Source organism: Lissotriton helveticus, chromosome 1_1 (genome assembly GCF_964261635.1).
Source record: "Lissotriton helveticus chromosome 1_1, aLisHel1.1, whole genome shotgun sequence".
Taxonomy (NCBI): Eukaryota; Metazoa; Chordata; class Amphibia; order Caudata; family Salamandridae; genus Lissotriton; species Lissotriton helveticus.
The window spans coordinates 1,075,145,942-1,075,163,760 of record NC_136057.1 but is presented as its reverse complement, the minus strand read 5'-3'; the positions used below and the strand labels follow the sequence as shown (position 1 = coordinate 1,075,163,760).

The 17,819-nt window shown below is 39.8% G+C and overlaps 1 protein-coding gene across 5 annotated transcripts in view; it reads left to right on the top strand.

Annotated features, from left to right (window-relative positions):
* LOC144821103 (uncharacterized) overlaps window positions 1-11,785 on the top strand; it is a 551,585-nt gene extending 539,800 nt beyond the window's left edge. For 4 of the 5 annotated variants that reach the window (XR_013608229.1, XR_013608235.1, XR_013608217.1 and 1 more), the window contains 2 exons: window positions 2,946-3,046; window positions 10,413-11,785. The gene's annotated coding sequence lies outside the window, so the exon portion shown is untranslated. The remainder of the gene's footprint in view (window positions 1-2,945; window positions 3,047-10,412) is intronic. The other variant, XR_013608223.1, reaches the window with a different exon arrangement.
* Window positions 11,786-17,819: the final 6,034 nt, after the last annotated feature.

The following is a 17,819-nucleotide window of genomic DNA, read 5'->3' as shown; positions in this document are numbered from 1 at the left end:
TGCGCCTCTGGACATGGCTGGAATATCAAGGCATTACCTTGATGGTCAACACCTGGCAGGTTCTCTGAACACCAGGGCGGACAAACTCAGCCCTGAACTCGGACTTGGTGCGAGGTCTCTTTCTGCAGTGGGACAAGCCCTGGTTAGACCTATTTGCCACCGAAGAGAACGTGCAATGTCATCAGTTCTGCTCGTTGGAATTTCCAAAAGCGGCACTCGCTCTGAGACACTTTTCGTCTCGAGTGGAGCTGCGGTCTGTTGTACGCCTTTCCGCCTATACCACTTCTGCCCAGAGTGCTGAAGAAGAACAGGCGTGACCGGGCCCAAGTCATTCTTGTGGCTCCACACTGGGCTCGAAGGGTATGGTATCCCGAGCATTGATCCCCCGATCCGTCTGCCTCTTCGGGAGGATCTTCTGTTTCAGCAGCAGGGGACGGTCCTTTACCCGAACCTGCCCAGCCTCCACCTCCGTGCATGGCAATTGAGCGGCGACAGTTGACTGCTTTCGACCTTCCTCCCGCAGTCTGTAATGTCATTCTGGCAGCCAGGCGTCACTCCACTAAAACGGTATATGCCTGCATGTTGAACACATTTGTGGCATGGTGCACAGCGAAGGCTGTGAATCCCCTTTCTGCTCCTCTTTCTGAGGTTCTTCGGTTCCTTCTATCCTTGGCCCAGCAGGGCTCTGCTCTGGGCACTATCAAAGGTTATCTTTCTGTCATCTCTGCCTTTCTAAGGCTTCCTGATCAGCCTTCTCTTTTTAAGTTCCCAGTTGTTAACCGTTTCCTCAGGCATTACACACACGTTCCTTCCCGTGCCTTTCATAATGCCTCAGTGGTACTTGAATCTTGTCTTGACTTACTTAATGTGCGCTCCTTTTGAGCCCCTCTTCAAAGCTGTCCCTTACGTCTTCTCACCTTAAAGACGGCATTCTTGGTAGCTATCACCTCTGCCAGAAGAGTGAGTGAGCTCCAGGATCTTTCCTCCAAACCTCCTTTCCTTTCAGTTCATTCGGACTAGGTCTTTCTAAGGACCCGTCCTTCTTTCTTGCCAAAGGTTGTCACGCCCTTCCACATCGGGCAGACCATCACTTTGCCCACCTACTTTCCGCCTCCGCATTTTTCCAGAGAAGAGGAGATGCTCTACCGTCTGGGCCCAAAATGTGCACTCTCATTCTATCTGCAGCGTACACAACAGTTCCGGGTGGACGATCAGCTCTTTGTTGGCTATGTGGGCGCTAAAAAAGGTCAGCACAAACGGACCATTTCGCGATGGGTCGTTCTGTGCATCAAAGTATGTTACTCCTTGGCCAAGAAGGAGCCTCCTGTGGGGCTCCGTGCCCATTCAACCAGGGCAATTACAGCCACTATTGCCTTGGGACGCGGCGTTCCCTTGCGGGACAATCGTCAGACCGCTACGTGGGCCTCGCTGCACATGTTTACAAAGCATTACTGCCTTGACAGTCAAGTCCAGAGTGACGGCTTCTTTGGCCGTTCTGTTCTCTGTGACTTCCTGGTGTAATTTTGTTCGCAGACCCACCACCTTGGCTGGTATTGCTGGGGTACCTATTCTAAGGTAAGGAATCTATCACTAATGTGTCTCTTTCAGATGCACAAGTTACTACTTGTGTAACAATATATCTGTAAGAGACATTAGTTAGTGATAGATTCCTTACCGACCCACCCATACTCCCCATTCTGCGAACTGATTACTAGGGTTAAGGTCATCCCTTTCAGAGCCCTAGTTTCAATGCACCGGTGGTCAGTGTCTTGCATGGCTCTGCGTTCCTGGCGCGGAAGGTTGTGTACAGAACTGACGTCAGCGCGCATGGGTGGAGCCTAAGTGGTCTCCGTGATGTCATCTCGGTGCATACGACGCCAGCGACGCACACGGAGACGCAGGACGCCACCTACTGACGCGTAGGGTACTGCTAAGCAAAACTTTCCGGATCCAGTCTGTCGCCTGGGGATATTCTAAGGTAAGGAATCTATCACTAACTAATGTCTCTTACAGATATATTGTTACAAAAGTAGTAACTTGTGCTTCGCCCAAATGCATGACAATTGAAAATATATCTCCTTTGTCACTAAGATGTCTATTTAGCTGCATGCCTTAAGGACACCATGTTCCCAGCCCTGGCTTATGGACCTATTATGAGTTTGGTAGTGCGGAGTGGTCTCGCTCCTGCACCACTGACCTCATGTAAGAACTGACCCCCGATCAGGAGTTTTCTACTGGTCTGTGGGGCGGTTCTTTGGCATTCCCAGGACGGTGCCCACTGTAACGAGAATGTCAAAGGCAGTACATGCTGTGCAGGTACTGGTGTGCATGTATAGCCCCCAGTGTGCATCCATATGGATTGAGGCACCAGGGGATCCCTTTTGTTTCCTCACCACCACACTTTTCAGGGTGGTCCCACCACAATGAAAAGTGTGGCATGAGGAAACTCGTAATATGCTTGGCGGGGCTGCAGCGGCCCGGCCAAGCATATTGCGCCTCAAGAACACCGCGCCACCACCAGGGATCTCTGATCCCTGGCGGTTGCAGTGGTTCCTAGGGCGGCGTCACCGCACTGGTCCAAGAAGGGTGGTCAAAAGACCTCTACCGCCACATACTCGTAATAAGCCTCTTAATCTTTCTTAAATAATTTCTAACTGAGTGTCGTTGTAATTGGTTCAATGGGAGTAACATATGACTACGTATCGCAGAAAAAGATTTGCTTGCCAAAAGAAATCTCATGACCAACAAAATTGAGCTAATTGGCAACACTATTTGTCGTATTGTCTGAAGAGCCATTCACAAAATCATTTACCAAAACAAGTGTTTTCATTGTCCTTAATCAATTCTTCTTCAATCCTTTCTTTCTAGTATTTGATGAAAAAGTAGTATACAATAATCTAATTAACATTCTCCTTATCTCTCCATTTTTTGTTTTCCACCTTTAGCCTCTTAAAAGGTGTATTGAAGGTTGTTACTCATATTTGTCATCACAGTAGAACACCTTGCCAAGAATGGGGCTATGTGTGATACTTACCGGGTGAGTAAGGTGGGTGTGTTGTTACACTATTTTCTAGGGGCCTAGACTGCAGTGCATGCGCTATCATCTCTAAAGCCTTTTCATTATCTCACTCTTGAGTTTTATTTGATTTCTTTTCAATATTATAAGGAGCAACATTTGGGAATAGTGGGCGGGGTGGACACATGTTCATTTTCATTGGGCAGATAGCATCCAGGAGTAATAAACGAAGTGAACAGGGCATAGTGCAAAAATATAGACCTAATTAGATGCACTCCGAAAAAAATCGCCACTCCACAAAAATGAAAGTAAACAAATGGTTCTTCAGTAACTTAAAAAAAAATGTGCATACTAGTGCATGGAAAGTTCATTTGTGTATAGTGTTATTTATTTCTTAATTGCTACTCTTGTCAATACAGACCAAACTAACTACTAAAAAATAAAAAGTGGTTTTTCGCATGTAGTCCGCTTTGAGCTTAATCCAGTGTACAGGTATGTGTATTTTAAAATTAATCAGATATGGTACCAGAGTTGTAAAATAATAAAGGAATGTACTTGTACGTAGGCCTAGCAAACCTTTTTTTAAGTAACCAGGAAACATTGTTGCCTCTTCATTAATGTTTAAGGGTGACCTGTGGATATTATTGATCAATCTGATTTTTTGGATATCCTTGGGATTATCTCAAGAGGGTTTGCAGCACGCCAGTTTTCAGATTTTTTAAATACGTTTGAACATTTTGTTCAAAAGGTCTGGCCCCTATTAAGCAGGGCACATGTTTTCATTATCAAGCTGTGTGAGTTAGTGTGGGCATCCATAGGCAGCTGTTTTTTTTTCTATTTTCACATTTCAAATACTTGAAACGAGGGGGAAAGTGAGCTAGACCTTGTAGTATAGAGTGACCTTTTCCTACTTTATAGCTAGATGAAGAGCTGCTATTTGATGGGCCTAGGTCACAAAGTAATTTGAATATTTAAGCCCTGCTTACCCATTCAAATATAATTTGTATGATTATAAAACCACCTTTAACAGTCAAAGCAGTTATTTTACATTTAGAAAACATTTATGTACATAATGATTTTCATGTGAGTAAATCTTCCAGGATGTGAATGCCATAAAAGTTTGTGCACATGCATTAATGTACTTGATTGTGACACACTAGTTCCCATCCTTGATATAGTCAAATGATTGACTCATATCAAGGGCTGGACTCCAATCAAAGGCCAGGAGTATGCGATTTATTTCCTTGTGGGGAGTGTTTCAAGAGATTTCTCCACAGGGAATACGTTTGATATGAACTGTGATTGTTCGTGTAGGCAAATGGACTTGTATATTTGCTTATGCAACAGGAAATTCACATAACAGTTTCAGTGGTATACTTGGTGAAAAGATTCCCAGTAGTCATGTGAGCAACCTTTATGCTTTCTGTGAAAACTTGTAAATCTACTCCATATGTGGGTGGTAACCTGCAGGAATAGATCTTATGGGTGATTAGATGTGCTCTGCAAATCCACATAACATAACATTCAACCCAGATATGTCCGTGCAATAGACAGCAAACTTTCTTTCATGTTCATATAAAAGGGCAATGGAGATTGCTGTATTCTTTAGACAAAGCAGATAAAACGGTATCTCACCTTCTCTACAGTGATCATGCAAAGAGACCTGGAAATATGTGGATGTAAAAATAAAACTGCACAGGCCTTTAGGGAACTGACTTCCTCTATAAATATTTAAAGAGGAGGCTATAATGCCTTGCTCGGATTTTCATTCATCTGTAGGGCTTAAAATACAATGTAGTATTGTACTGCCCTGACGGAGGCAGTCGTCCATGTCAGTAATGGAAATGGTACACTATCATTCCTACAATAACCCCAATCCAAAAGATAAAAAAATTAATTGGGCATTTAGCGAACCATCGTATTTACCAGAGAATGCAGATAATTCGTATTTTTGCTAGATATTGTCACCAGGTCATACCCAGAGACACATAAAAAGTTCATCTAGTTTGCCAATGAGGAATTTATCTCAGACAAAAACAGAAAAGTTAGGTTGAAGAAAGAGGGTATTAAATGTTCTCCTCTGTTCTTCTGTAATGGGTACCTATAATATATTCAATAACTCATTACAAGCTAATCACACATCAGAGTGCATTCATGCAAAATAGCATTAAAAACACAGTGAATCTGGATTTTTAGCATGATGCTTTTTCTTAAATGTCATGCAATATTAATTCATGTTCTTTACCATTTTATGCAGTTGTCAAGTTATGGATGCTCCAACCAAACACTGTCTTACAGTAAAAGCCAGGTTCAAAATAAGATCATATTCTGTAGTTTAGCATAGAGGCAGTACTGCATGAAGAGGGCAGTGACTATCGGACTGCCTCTTGATTCTTCTACACTTCATTGATGAACTTACCTGGAATCAATGATTTTAGTTATGAAAGGAACATAAATTAATTGGATTGACCTCTCTAGTGATGTGTTTGCAACCATCTTCAAATCCAAAAAGGACTCTACAACTTTGGAATGCTGTCTAACCTATCAAATGCACCAGGGTTTCATCTTTTTGCATTTTATTGCAAGATAGTGATCTTTTTTTAAACTTTAGAGTTCGACTTGAAGCATAGCATGTATCATCATTTTGAAGCATTGTTTTATATCAAATGTATCAAGAAAACCAATGACTGTACGTTTTATTTAAAGAACAGTTCAAGTAATGTTGTTTTATCACCGACTCCTGATGTCTTTCCTATTGGTAAATATAAGATTGATAGCATTGTGGCCCAGGATTATCAGCACACATTGCATGATTAAGATCTAGTAGACCACAAGCATAGGTTGGCCTTTTAGCTATTTTGTCTGCTGCTGTTTGTTTCTTGGTGAGTAGTCTTTGTTCAGTAGACAAGCAGCCTGTCCTAAGCATGGTTCGAATTTTCATCACAGGGTTGTGTTGCTTTACTTTCTGTGTGAACAGTTTTCCCTACAGGGTCCTTATAGTTTTCTGCTTGCTCTTTTGTGTGTCCGTGACTGCCTCTGATTAAGCTGCAACAGCTTAACTATATGTTGAAGCTAATTAACACAGTTGCAGTCCATGTAGTGCTGGTTTTAGTCTCCCCTGTCTGTCTGTGTTTTCAGATGCATGCTTTAGTGCTGTATCTTGCCTGTGCAGTCTCTGTAGTGTTTTGTTATCTTCAGTGGGTTAAATTGTAGTACATTTTGTTCCTGTTATATATGGAAATATATCTTTGAGGTGTGCCTTTCCGTTCATTTGTCATGTATCTGTCTTGTGTTGTGTGTCAGTGAAATATGGATTACAATGTTCAGTAATATGGCATGACGTTAATGGTTGGTTTTTAATCGGAGAGGAAATCATGAGAAGAAAAATAAAGCCTTGCACCTGATAGAGGGACATTCACTCCCGTGTTTTATGGCTTTTTATTCCTATGTGATAGTATTAAAGTCTCATGTAGGGATGGAAGCCATTAAATACATTGTGAAAAATCAACAACTATGATCGGGCAATCTACGTAAATAACAACATGAATGTTGAGCTGGTGAAACGTGTCGGGATGTACTGTACTGTAATTCAGTACAGAATTATTTAAAATATTCTACTCCTAAATTGTCCTTTCTTCATACTTGGAGAGCTTGATTACGTGGCAGTTGTTTATTACACTGGACCTACCCTTGATTGAGGTTCAACATTGTTTGTGTCTTGCGTATGTTAAGTCTATTTCTCCGCTCTGTGATCTCTGATTAAGATGTTGAAGATGTTGAAGGCACCCACATCATTGCAGGTAGAAATTTGTCTTGGAGTTGTTTCTTTCACTAAGTGAATACCTTTCTTGACAGCAGTGAGGAACACAAAACGCATCCTTGTTAGCATATAGACATTGTTGAAATAATGTCTAAAACAGATGTGGTGTAGTTTAAATAATTCTTAGAATATTGTTGAGGTCTTCTCTCTCTAAGGCCATCCTCTTGCGATCCTCGTTTCAAAGCATGGCAAGGGATTCAAGTAACTAAAGCCAAAAAAGGCTACATGAACATCAAGTTGTGGACACATGTTCCTAATAATATACCACAAGTGTTTTGCTGTTTACACTTCAGATCTAGTAAGTCTTTCGTCTTAAAATATTTAAGTGTAAATAATATCTAGTGTAGCAGTACTAAAGTAGATGCATGGGTGATCACACGAAGACAAACTAATTGTGTATATAACTACTTTGATCTGTATATTTCTCAACAGTTCTAATAAAATATCTTTACATATATTTCTGACTCTTCTTTTATTTCAAAGCACATTTCATATTTTTTCTAGAAGCTAGGAAGTTTCTACTTTAAATTCCGGGGGTCATTGTAATGGACTGGAAAAAGGTTTGTCTGAATGTTCCTGCCCTAAGACACTTCAGGCTGCTATGACACGGTCTGAATATAAATGTGTTGATAAATTAACAGCACGCAGAAAATGCCCTTTTAAATCCAAAAAAAGGTGACAGTCACTTAAAAAGAAATCCTGACATATGCATGTTGAAACCCAAAGACGCAAACCTTTGTTTCGCTATGGTCTAACTATCGACATATGTGCAATGTGAATCATCTACTACAAATGAGGGACGAAGTGTACATGGAACTTGAGTTGCTCGTGTTGACGTGAGATATTAAGGAATGCCATCTTGGATAATACTTTTCTTCAGACACTGCCCCGTACAAGCTGTTCACCGCAGTTTTCCTTGAATGCAGTGAGTGCTGGAACAGGGAAAATAAAGAGCCGAACAATTGGTGAGTCAAGGGGATCTGCTTTTCCTTTCAAGGCTTTTTGATCAGGTTAATAAGATCTTTTCTCATAGAGGAGTATAGGAGAACACAGGCCAGAAGGGGGATATTAAGAGTATTTAGGGGTTATGTGAAAGGCAAAGCATAGCTTGCAGGACTTATAAAACAAAAGAAAAAAAATTAACTAAGATCTAGTACGATATGATTTCTCGTTTTTTGATGATTGTGATTAAAAAATACAATCATCAAAATACAAGAAATCATATTCTACACCATTCGAATAGATGTTTAAAAAATCATATTCTACACCAGCCGAATAGAGTTAAAAAAAAATATGTACAGCAAGCTATAATTTGTACCATATATTGTACTATATTCAGGGGGATGAGTTAAGTCTTAATAAAAAAAAAAACTTAATTCACCTATCACATTATAGTACAAAATATAGTACTAATGAAAATCGGAGACCTCTTCGACAGACAGTGCATTAAAAGAAACAAAGAGTATTCATAAACTCGGATATATAAAAACTCTCTGACTGCACAGTCAACAGTCAGATAGAATGAAGTGGCTGGAATGTCAACAGTTAGTTATGAACAATTTTAGAAGCCTCAACAAATTAATGCATTAAATAAAACACATCTAAGTGGACGAAAGGAGAGATCTGGAAACAAATACTTCCCTAGAAAACATTACAACAATCAATCATAATTGGGGCACAACAAAGAATATACTTATCAACTCCTGTTCAAGATTAAATTCACAGTGCTATAACTAGTAAACTGTATTTGTTGTAGTTCCTCTGTCCTATCTATTCATCTTACCCTGCAACTTGCCTACGAGTGTATAAAATGTGCAAATGTGCATGGAGCTTGATAATATGATGTGTAACAAAAGGAATGACATTCCAAACTGTACTATCCATCTGTTTATTACACAGCAATACCAGAACCAGAAAGTATTTCATTTGTACTCAATAAAGATTCCGCGCACATTAGACTGTCCCTTCTATTTTACTCTCTCATTTCTTCATGCTCCCACATGCACATACACAGCTCAGAATACCTCACCACACAGCAATAGTGTTTGGACCAAGTAACTTGCCTTCCATTGAATTTCTTTGCATTGAAATGCTTCTAGGAGGCACTGATGAAGTTAAATGTTTTATTTAGAACTACCACTGGTAGACAGACTTATCACACCTACTGTTCTGTGTTAAATATACTTGCCACAGTGCATCTCAGTTGGCACAATTGGTTGTGTGCCATGAAAAAGTTATTGCCAATAGGTGTGGGTATGTATCTTTATTTTTTCTATTTATTTAATTTATTTATGTTTTATATAGCACAAGCCAAGGGCATCAGAGTGCTTCACAAAGTTAGCACAAGCAACAAATGCCTGAGATACATTTGGAGTAAATATATATACTTACATAGAGACATTACTACGTATACAAGAATTGCAAAAGCAGCAACTACGTAAGATACCTTTGGAGTGAAATATAACCACCTGATGACAGTAAGCGACAAGGTATACAGGGACATTGGAGAAAGATGCAGACACACTTTTTGAGGCAGCGACGGTACACATAAATACATGGCGCTTTACAGAGCACAGCAGGTCTTGTGCAAGATAACTTGAGCGATCAGTAAATCAGGGAAAAAAATATATAGTAGCAGTAAAATGGCAAAAACAAGATGAACAGTAGTAAAGATAGACAATGTAGTTTTGAGGTAGCTGGTGTAATGCCTTGTGAGGACAGGGGAGCTAGAGGCACAGATTACCCTGGGGTAGTGTTGCACCGATTTATTTAGAGGGTGCGGGGAGGGGGCCAGCTAGTGTTTAAGGGGGTATATATATATATATATATATATATATGTGTGTGTGTATCTATCTATCTAGCTTTCTATATATTTTTTAATCCCCCCTGCATGGTCTTGCTATCAGTACAGTTAGAGATGTGGTGTACTTGGCCAGACCTTATAGGTGAGTGGTGGTCGTTTATCTATACATTCTAGTTTTTGTGTGAACTGTTTTGGTCCGCTATTACAAGGGACACACTCCTGTCCAAACCCCTATCCGTGATAATGATGTCCCAATTTGCCTTTTGCATTTCCTATGTTCTCTAAGAGCAAGCATTATTGCGTCACTCATCTTTTCTGTAACAATGATGACAATATAAAGGTTATTTTTTTTATGAGGATGGGGTCATGCAGCATACCACCTAAATTACATGTTCTCACATGCCACTTTTCGTGGCAATTATCCAGTGATCATATCGTAGATTTCCAGACACTACTGGTACACATGGTGTTGAGGGCTTTATTATGTAGTGTTCTAATGAATGGGATGAAGTGAGATGTGTGCCGAGATCATTGTGTCACTAAACATTGACTGCATTCCACAATTGCATCTATAAGCCACAATACTGTTTACGTTATAGGAGTTGTGTCTGCCAATGGATCACTTGCCCATTCACCTGTGCGTTTTTGTTATTTCTGTCTCAATGCTTTCTCAGAACATCCATAGTTGAGCACACCCTTCCCAGCTTGCTTTAGCCTCTGATAGTCATGATCTGTCTACTTTCACAATGAGATTCTTTGGTTTTACTTTATAGGTCGTTTTGATTTTCATGGCTGTTTTGCACCCCTATCTTTACCTGGATATTGGATCTTCTGCAGAAGTGAGGACATTCTTCGATTTCCAATTAGGTGTTTCAAGAAATATTAAAGTTTCAATGAAAAAAAGACGTTGGCCCCAATTAGTTCAACCCTAGAACACATTTGTCTTGCAGCTTTTTTCTACTAAGGTGCAATTTGCTCTTTTTTGTTTTAATTTTGTTATTTTAGGACTACCTTGCTATCTACTGATGAATCTTTGTAAGTAATTTATCACTATTAAATATGTTTTTCTTTTAACAACAAATGCTAATATTTATTCTCTTCATTTAAAATCGATTTCAAGCTGCCCTGCATAGGTACCACAAATGCTTATTGTCTCTTCATGCTAATAAAGTTCTCTATAAACTGCTATGGTCTCAAAATGTTGTGCCTCTCCTTCTAATGTGAGCATTGCATTGTCATTGCTCACCTTCAGCCTGTGTGCTACTGGTGCACCCCCCAGCTGTCTATTCAAACAAACTGCATCAAGAATGAAGAATATTTGGTTGACATATTTACTTCTAATTACTGGATTCCTGTGAATGTATGGTATAGGATATATGAACACCTCCTTATGGCATAGATTGGTGGATCGCTAGAGGAAACCACTTCTTTCTCATATTCTGAATCTAGCTGATGTCTTTGGTGGGTGCACAGTGAGGGTTTGTATAGCTGTTGAGCTTCAATGATAAACCTTACAGTGAAAACTATATGGAACAGGGGTGGATCTGAAGGTAGCATTTCGACTTTTAGTATTACTTTTTTGTGGCATCCTAAAACAACGTATTGTACACCCTGATTTATCCCCCCCTTGTATAACTAATTGTTTAATCCTACTTAAATTGAAATAATTGCCTCCAGTGTGCATACACATGTATGCTCAATACCATTATGTGTGTCAAAGGGTGTATTTGTTTTCAATCTGTGATGTGTTTTTCTAGCAATATCTGTCACTCCTAATAAAGCATTGTGCATTCTATTGGTGGGGTATGTTAAATACTTTTAAAGCAGTGTTTTACTGTAGTAACGAAGCACTTTTTCCCTACGAGTTAACTTTGCTTTCAGGTCTCCAGAGGAGACTGCATTTTCAGCTTAGAGGGTCAAAGACATTGCTTCTTTTAAAGAACAAAAAATATTGTGACACGTTAAACAAATGCGAATGATCAAGAGAGGCCGACGCACAGGGTTAAACTCTGACAAAAATGTAAGGCATGTCATTCATATTCTGGCCTTAGTACAGATGACGTAAGTTTAAAATGACATCTCTAGGAGCCCCCTCAACTAAACACCTTACTTAATGAGACATGATGTGATGACGACAGATTAAAACAGCGCCTTTCATTATGACTCATCATTGAGACTACTGGATCTTCAGAAACTGAAGGTGGCTCCATTGTCAGCACGTCGCTCACTGCCGAAACAGCAAGGCCATCTACATTTTTGCAAGTATGTAGAAGTAGAACTTTCCCACATGGTGTTCTTATTAAACAAAACATGAACTCAAGAGCTCGTTTTGAAGCCTCTGGTTCACCTTTACTAGGCAATTTAGTCCATTTTGTAACATTTTCTCTTTGCATAAGCAACATTTGGACTTGTTCATTCATAAATGTCCCCCTCATGCATGGTGTATAACAGCAGAAAAAAAGATATAAATTGAAGTCTAGTGACTTGAAGGCACTGTATTGTGGCATTACTTGCAAAGAACATTTAATGGCAGTACATAAAGGGTGACTCTGACTCTTTGATTCAGCAACAATGAAGAAAAACACTGCCTGAAACCAACAAAAGAAGATCAACTTAATCCAGTTCAGTGACCAGATAGTAATAACCAACACTCAGCGGGGCCACGCCTTCTACTCTGCCAACAAACAATGAAGCAAACATATCAGATTGTGTAAATGCCTTATTTGAGAGGTTGGTTTATGCACCTCATATATATTCACTTATCCTTCTTAAATAGTTGTTGGATTTTAATATTTACTCACCTGCAAGTGGAATATTATCTGAGTCTAAGGATTGGGCCCTTACCTAAAAGTTACCCCTGGGATGGTTTTCTCTGTTTATTTTTGTAAGGTTTTGTTTCGGACGCTCACAAAGACAATCTTTTATATGAATTAAACATAAACATTTGAAAATTAAATGTTTTGATTTTAAAGTCTGGCAAAGGAATACATTCTCTTGACACCATTGTGGGAAAAGATTTCACTATGATGGATTTTAAATGCTGGACATGTCGACAGAAATAGCAGCATTTGTTCATGGATTTCAGATATATCACTTAGACGCACCTTTTGGGTATTGTGAGAAATTGGGTGGTTGGTTTACTAGGGTGTGAGCCCTGATCTAGCAGCAACCACAATCGTTGTCAGGGTGAGGCACATGCAAACCCCAAATTAACCTTGGCTCAGCCCACTGGTAGTTGGCACAGAGCAGTCCAGCTTAACTTTGAGGCAATGTGTAAAGTACTTGATCCACACTACAAACAGTAACTAAGTGTAAAACACCATTCTAAAAATGATCCCACACCAAGTAGGAAAGATAGAGTAAACTTTAATAGATAGAACAAGACCAAAATAACAAAAATCCAATCAGTAGAACCGGAGTTATGAATTTTCAAAGATTTAATATAGCTCCAAAAAGCACAAAACGCCAACTTTGGATTCTGGACCAGGTCAAATTCATACTTTCAGGCTGACCGCAATGAAGGTCAGGTCTGATACATTCACCAAGTTAGCCCCGCTGAAGTTTACTTTCTCAAGTCCGTCTCAAGAGTCCCGTTCGCGATGGAGGAAGCTGCATGGAGCAGGGAGAGCTTCACAGGAGGTTATCAGCATAGCTTGAAGAGCAGACAAGTCACCATGTATGGGCATTGCTGGAGCAGAACACAGTGGCACCTTCGCTGGTGCCAATTCAAGCTGCACAGCCATATTACTGAATGAATTCAATCAATCAAAAACTTATTTTGATGTTTTCCTCGACTTTTAATCCATATTTTACTCTTTTAATCTTCTTATCCAATTTTTAAAATCTTTCAATTCAGTTTACTCATTCACATGCTGCGCGAAGATGTTTACTCAAGCACGGAAGGCGTCATAGTTTCCATATGTCACGTCTGTATTTGAAATTGCCCAATACATTTCAGGAACACAGTCCCTTCATCAGGGGAAACTAAAATGCAAAAATTCATGTATATTGACATTAGCATCATTGTTATGCTTCTACTCCAAATAACAAACTTCATTAAATTTATTAATTATAGATCCATTACTGGCATTATTTAAAGTAGCATAAAATCATCATAGCTTTAAGATATCCACCCCTTAACACAACAACCGTATCATTGACTGTAGCCAAATGTTTTTTTTTAATATCATGCTCTTAACGCACAGCCCTCCCACTATTATTCAACCCATCATTTAAATACCTTCACCAAATGAACTGTAACACCCTTACCGTGACAAGAGAATTATCGTTCATTTAAAATAACCCAAACTTGCTTAAAATCATGCTCTTTGAAAGGTAACTCCATTTCGTCCGTAAACATTTCAAAACGGTGCCACAGCACCAATCTTCCTCTGCATGGTAGCTGAATCAACTGCTGGTGCTAACTCGGCCTAATATCCCACCTCCCTGATTATACACAGGTGAGTTGTCACGTGTGTTTTTCCCAAGAAGCTTCTCAGTCCATGCTGTAGTGAGAAAAGGCAAATGCCAGAGCTTTGCATTGAATCGTGGTGTGAACGGAAAGGTCCCAATGCGAACGGGCCTGTTTGTGGTCACAAAGAGGCCACACACTTGAATTCAGCTCCCTAAGCCACACCAAGGTCCTGAGGGACACCACTAAGGGGTCAGGAACTCACTGCAGATCAGTCCAGGGCCTGGTGCAGGATGTTGGGGAGCCTTTTATGTCCCTGAGGCTCAGATCAGGAGGCCAGCAGACTAGCCCCTGGAGTCACTCTGATGTCCTGAGTTCCTGGGTTGAGGTGTAGGACCAGTTTTTTTCTCGTCCAGGCAAGTGGGCAGCAGGTCAGCACAGCAGGGAAGCAATTCCTTCAGAGCAGCAGTCCTTTCAGCGGCACAGCAAGCCAAGAAACCGCTGGTATACGTTGCGCTTTACAAGAACTTTTAAACTCAAACTCAAACTCAAACACAGCAGTCCTTCTTGTCAGAGTATCCACAGGTCCAGAACTGTACCGAAGAATGACGATTCTAATAGGTTTACTGAATAAAGAATCACAATTTTATTAAAAACAAGGAAGCTAGCATTATGCATAAACCATTTATTCACTTCTTCGGAGCAGCAATCTTATAAGCTTCCAAAACAGAACTTCAAAAAACATCACATTATAATTTAGAACTTTTAATCCCATAAATACTCTATGTCCTCCATCTTCTTCCTCTTTTGTCTCTTCCCTCAAACTTCTTCCATATTTCTTCTGAAATACGATCTGCAAAATAGATCAAACAAATATATCCTTGTCTCAAATATCAATATTTAAATCTACGTCAAACAATCTTTTTTCTTAAAATGTCTGTCAGATTGAAGACAGTAACGTCTCTGAAGAATTCCCTACCCACTAGAAGGGCGGTGTGGGTGGCATAATGCTAACCTCCTTGTCTTTAACAAAATCATGATTCTTTATTCAGTAAATCTATAGGAATCTTCATTTTATGGCAAGACAGGATATTAGCATTATGCACGTTCAAAGTGTTTCAAAACACAGTTTTAAACATGTTCTGCTGCTTTAAAATAAAACTTCATGAATATTTTGGCGTTAGACCAATCTGCTGCATTCATGATGTCTTCCAATTGTCCTTCCATCATACAAATGTTACTTGCCATAGCACCCCTAACAGAATGAGCTGTAATTTCTGACTAATCTACACCTGCTTCCTTCATTACAGCCTTTACCCATCAAGCTATTGCTGCATTTGTAACCGCTTTAATCTGTTTTACGTAAGAAATGAAACCCTGCACATCCCTTATCTAACAATATTGTTTCATACTCCTTTAAACATCGCACAACGCACAATTTTGGCAAATTGTCAAATCTAGCATAAAATATAGACCCTGGCATAGTTTTTGTACACTTACAAATCTAAAAACTACTCTATATGGCTGAAAAAAATCAGAGGCACCTCTAACGCTCGAACATCTGAAACTTTCCTGGATGAAATGGGACATAATAATATTGCTAACTTCCAAGGTAACTCCCTTACCTACAAACATTTATTTCTTGGCCAATTCACAAATAACTAACACTAGATTCACATTACGCAAAGTCTGATACTTCGCATTAGGTGGTCTCTTCAATCTGCAGACAAGAGGACTCCTACCCACAGACAAACCTTGCTGTAATGAATGACCATCTGCCACAGCCGAACTATGGCTATTCACCATCCTGTATGACATCCCATTCCCAACCCTGCTAAGAAGTGTGCCACCTCGACATCACCTGCCTCCATGGGATCCAAATTCCTTTCCACGCACCAATAGATTAAACAAATATATCCTTGTCTCAAATATCAATAGGTAAATCTACGCCAAACAATTCCATGTCTTAAAATGTCTGTCCGATTAAAAGACAGTAAAATCTCTGAAGAACTGATACAGCTATCCCCTCCGTCGGACCTGCAAATACCCTTAACTCTCCCTCGCTGTTGGAATCTCGAAATATGGATGTTTGAGATCCAGTTTCAGCATCCAATCCAAATCCTGAAGGAAATCCGTCAGCAAATGAATTCCTTTCATTTTGAAATGTGGATACATCACATAGTGATTTGAATTTCCTTAATTTATCACTGGCCTTCCATGCTCCTCTATATCTCTTCCTTGTACCAGGTGCCCATGACTTATTGAGTAAACTTGAAGTTGTACTTGATAGTTCTGTGAATCTTCCTGAACATCTGATATCCTCAAAAATAGAAGCTTGAGAGAACCCGATTCCACCAAAGAGTGCCCCTTTTTCTATATGCCTAATAACAGAGCTTTACATTATCAAATACAGTTCTTCTATCACCAATTCCATCACTGTTGGAAACCATGGCTGAGTTTTCCAAAAAGGAGTAACTAGTGCCATCTGACGTCTCTGCTTCCTCACCTATATCAATATTCTGAATTATAGAGAATGGGGGAAATGCATCATCTCTTATTCCCCTCCAGTTTTGCATAAAACCATCTACTGCCACTTCTTCTTGTTCTGGTCTCCAACTGATATAACTTGATAACTGGAAGCAAGCAGATCTACCTCCAAAGGTCCCATCACCTTAGAATCCTTTGCAAAATATCCTCTCTCAGTTTCCACTCGCTTCAATCCGTTATCACATTTTGATATGCATCCGTCCAATTCGTTTATATATGCTACCACAGTCAGATTGTATATTTTTAATAGCACCGAACTTTCCCTCATTCAAATTTTCCTTCCACCATTCTAATTCTTCTCTCACTTCTTTTTTCATAGACACCTTGTCTCCATACCACAAACCCTAAGTCAGACCATGAGTCTTTAAATCTGAAGGGCCCTGTAAGGTAATGGCCCCATAAAAACTGATTGAATTGAAGAATCACCCAAACCAACTCTCTCAATTTCACTATTTCTTTCCTGGACGAGTTCACCTGTTGCCTTATCTTTCTCAATTTCTTTTCTGGTAACCGTAATTAACTTACCACTGTGTCCACTCTAAAGCTCAGAAACTATATTGTCTGTGTCAGAAACGTATTACCACATCCAGCCCCTTTTTTAACTCGTCTGTATTTTGATTCAGTATCAATATATTGTCCAAGTAAATAATCATTCTTATTCCCCTTTCTCTTAGAAAACCTACAACTGGCCTTAGCACCTTTGTGAAACACCAAGGAGCTGACAACTGCTCGAATTCGAGACTTGGGAACTGATACAACTGTCCCCTCCGTCAGACATGCAAATACCCTTGACTCTCCCTCGCTGTTGGAATCTTGAAATATGAATGTTTGAGATCCAGTTTCAATATCCAATCCAAATCCTGAAGGAAATCTGTCAGCAAATGAATCCCTTCCATTTTGAAATGTGGATACGTCACAGAGTGATTCGAATTTCCTTAATTTATCACGTGCCTCCATCCCTTGTCCTTCTTTTCCACTAGGAATATGGGGTTTACAAGTTTTTTCCTTCTCTCTCCTACCTTTACTATTGCATTCTTCTCTAACATTTGCTACACCTCCGCTTAAACAATGTTCTCCAGATCTTTCTGGAACACCAACTCACCTGGCTCTCTCAACTGGGATGGTTCAAAATCGAACTCAATTCGATAGCCTACTATTGTATGTAACACCTGTGTATCCTTTGTTATTGACTCCCATAGCTCCTTGAAATATTTCAACCTTC